The 4,112-nt window shown below is 44.9% G+C and overlaps 1 pseudogene; it reads right to left on the reverse strand.

The window, feature by feature from the left end:
* Positions 1 to 3,590: 3,590 nt before the first annotated feature.
* Positions 3,591 to 3,758, reverse strand: LOC124891951 (annotated as a pseudogene).
* Positions 3,759 to 4,112: the final 354 nt, after the last annotated feature.

The raw sequence follows: 4,112 nt of genomic DNA on the forward strand, positions 1-4,112 counted from the left end.
TGGGATTGATCCGTCTCATAAGCGGCGTTGATGAATTCTTCATCGCTATAGTCATCACTAGACGAAGTATAGGAGTTCGAAGACTCAGAAGATTCAGGCGAATCCTCCATTATAGAGAATAAACTAGCTCTGCTCTCCTCAGAGAGATCTAACTGGTTTATTTTCTTTTTCTTGTTAGACTTGCAATCTTTTGCCCTGTGGCCTGCCTTGCCACAAGTCCAACAAGTATCTTTAGCCTTAGGACTTTTTCGCTTGGCCTTCCTATTAGGCTTATAAGATTCCCTTTTGAAGGGTTTTTTGCTAGAGGTAGCCCTCTTGTGAGGTTTGGAGGACTTCTTTCTATGCCTTTTGCTAGGACTGGTGAATCCATAGTCTTGGCAGAAGGTTCCTAACCAGTACTTTGAAGGACTATCCATCTTAAGTTGTTTCTTAATTTTGAGTTCAGTGCAGAGATCGATCCCTACAGTGGTGATAAAATTGATTAAGTCGCCATAAGTTAGGATATTGTAAGGAATCTTTCCTTCGAATCTATCCTTAATTTTGGTTCTAACCTTTTCTGTAAATAGAGAAGGGAGACGACTAATGAATCGTTCCTTCCAGAAATCGTTGTTGTAGTCAGGTCGGATCATGACCTTTACTAGGAAGGTATCTTTATACCATCGAAAGTCTCCTAGGTCTTTGCAGGTAAGATTGTTGAGGATTTCCAAGCTCCTATCTTGGAATAATTTGGGCTCTCCTATGAAATGTTTTGCAATGTGGTATAGGAGAGTGGCACAAGTGTCTTCTTTTGCTACTTGCTCAAGAACTTCTTGGCCATTTTCAGTCTTGACGACTGTTTCTACGGTTGTGGCTCCATAGATCAGATTTTTGATTTCATCAGTGAAGTAGTTGTCCCACCAATGTTTTATCATACTAGTGAAACCTGATACAATCATGGTAGCTGCTTCTTTATCACTGGCTCCTCAAATTTTGTAAGCCGTGATAGATACGCCCATTTCATGGAGTTTGTTGTAGATTTGGTGTTCAGCCAAACCATCAACATTCCATTCAGTTATTCCTCTACCATCATGGTTGAAGGTAGAGAGGTAGGGATTTTCCTCGAATTGAACATCTAGAGGAGAAGGTTTTTTGTAGTAGTTTTTCTTTGTAGAAAAATGATCACTGGTAAGTTTAGCAAGAGAGTTTTTCTGATTGCTAGACTCAGCTTTCTCAGAAATTTTAAACTTAGAAAGCTTATCATTGATTTGCTCCAAGATTTTTCCTGAAACCTTGAAGTCATCACTGAGATTTGGGAATTTCTCCTTTTGGAATTCAGGAATCTTAAAGATGGGATTGGTTATAGGATTGGGACCTGGAGTGCCCTTTTCAGGAGCAGGGGAGCTAAAAGGAAGTATCGAGTTTTTAGCTTCTCCTTTTTTCTGGGAGATAGTGTGAAGGACCTGATTAGTATAGTTGTTTTGTTCAACTATCCTATCGAGGTCTTTATTGATAGGGGTTGAAAGAGGCCTATCATGTTTCTTCTTGAAGGGGGAAGCATTGAGGACTTCATTTGAATGTGGGATTTTTATCCCTTCGAGAGGAGGAGTAACTGATTCAACTATCTTGTTACTATGGGTATACCATTTGTTAATAATAACGTTAAGGGATTCATTTTGGTTTTCCATTCTGCCGGTTAACTCAAACCACCGGAAGAATTCTATGTCACATCGGAGTCGTTTCATATCGACTATCCATAACCGACCGAACTCCTTTTGTTGTTCCTTAGAATAGGTACTGGTGTACCACTTCCTTTTTACAGCATCCTTCGGGTGATACCAGCGTACTTCAAGAGCCTTTAGGTCTGGAGTGTACTCTTCATCAACTTTGATGACGAGTAGGCTGGGATCAGTCCTAATTTTTTGACGGGATATGGAAGGGTGAGGTTCCATATCTAAGGCTGTAGGACTGCCTGGATCATAATTTTCAGGTTCTAGGGACTCATGGACCCTAGTGGATTGCTGATAATAAACTTTTGGGATGGGGCCAGAGAAGTCTACTCCTCTTACTTTGCCCTTGTCATTGTTATTATCATTGTCGTCACTGCCCTCCTGGGTTTTTGAGGTGGAAGCTCGATGTGAGACAGACCGTCGAAACAAAGAGTTACGAGGAGTGTCAAAGCCGAGGAATTTTAAATCAATCGAGCCATCAAGGTTGCTGAACAACTCGTTGTATTTGAGATTTTTCGGGGTAGGTGCGCAGGGGTTGGGTGATAGCATCAAAGTGCCATTCATTACTATGAATAACTTCATCCCAAACCAAAGGCTTGGGGACAAAGAAATTAGTTTTGTCTTTATTGGCTTCCATGAGCGTAGTGACGCCCCTAGGACTTGTAAATCTAGCATGAGGTGCTAGAGTTGTACCCATTAGAGGATAGTATACTCTGTATATTATCGCGATTTCTCTAGTATTATCCTTACTGTTCATGTTTTTTGTTTTAACGTTAAGAGTTAAAACATCCATGATCCACCAAGTTTCCTATGGCTTCGCCCCGCTCAGGCCTAGTTCACCATCTTTTGGGTCTCGATAAGTATGCTCACACTAGAACCATTCTCAAAAGATCAAGGTCGGTCGGCGATGCACCCCTCAGGGGGATCCCACCAATCATCTTCCTTGCGTCTTATGGGTTTACTCGAACATTGGATCGCACACATATCAGAATCCTTGGTCTGTGTTTCAAGACGGGTTGAATGGGGAGCCCACAGGCCAGCATCCGAAGGGCGCAGACGTTGAAGCACATTGGAGGCACGCACTGCCTGCCACAATTGAGGAGACGGCGTTCCACGAGCGTACCAAGAGCTCGGGCTTTGGCCTCCCCCAATCCATGCTGGTCCACACCCTGAGTCGAACGACGAACCGGCTCATCTCCGTTCCACATCCGACTGGGGCATATCACCGTCTCCCATACGCTTCCCTCCTAATAATTTCAAGCACTCTTTGACTCTTTCTTCAAAGTCGGTTTCATCTTTGCCTCACGGTACTTTTTCATTATCGGCGTCTCGCCCGTATTTAGCCTTGGGCGGAATTCACCTCCCGATTTGGGCTGCATTCCCAAACAACCTGACTCATAGATAGCGCCTCATGGTGCGATAGGGTCCGAGCACAATGGGGCACTCACCCTCTCTAGCACCCCTTCCATGGGACTTGGGATGGTCTGCCACTGAGGAAGCTTCTCATGACTATAATTCGGATGATGAAGCCGCTCAATTCTAAGGCTGGCTATTCTTGGTTTGTTTGTCGTTACTGAGGGAATCCTTTTAAGTTTATTTTCCTCCATTTATTGATAGTCTTAAACTCAGTGGGTAATCCCTCCTGATCTGGGGTCGCGGTCGGAGTGCCTAAGAACAGTATGGTCCCAGATTCTACGTGCACAATGGGCTATAGCCGCGACAGCAAAGAGACTTGAGTTACAACCACCACTTCCGTGACATCTGTGAACATGGACATGCATTTAGGCCAGCCGCGAGCTCGAGGCATGCGGGAGGCCAGTATCTGCCCCGCCATGACAGCACGCCCCGTGATTGAGGCGCGATGCGAGGGGGAAACACGATGCGTGATGCCCAGGCAGACGTGCCCTCGGACTAATGGCTTTGGACGTAACTTGCGTTTAAAGACTCGATGGTTCACGGGATTCTGCAATTCATTCTGCAATTCACACCAAGTATTGTATTTTGCTACGTTCTTCATCGATGTGAGATCCGAGATATCTATTGTCGAGAGTTGTTTTTGTTTATAAGAGAAGTACACGTGCCCCAGATTCACGCCGCGAATGGAGCACGAAGGGCAGGCTGTCAATTTGAGTATTCCTTGGCAATTTCCGCATTGGGGTTCGTTAGTCGCTCGACGCGCGCTCTAGAAGTGCACGTCAAGAACGAGGGGGAGGCGCTCGTAGGGAGGGAGAAAGCACTTCTCCCGTGTGGGCTCCCCAATTGTTAAACCCAGTCACGGGTCGTTCTGCTGTGCAGGTTTCGACAATGATCCTTCCACAGGTTCACCTACGAAAACCTTGTTACGACTTCTCCTTCCTCTAAATGATAAGATTCAATGGACTTTTTACGACATCGTGGGCAGAAAAC

Source organism: Capsicum annuum, unplaced genomic scaffold (assembly GCF_002878395.1).
Source record: "Capsicum annuum cultivar UCD-10X-F1 unplaced genomic scaffold, UCD10Xv1.1 ctg42615, whole genome shotgun sequence".
In the NCBI taxonomy this organism is placed as follows: Eukaryota; Viridiplantae; Streptophyta; class Magnoliopsida; order Solanales; family Solanaceae; genus Capsicum; species Capsicum annuum.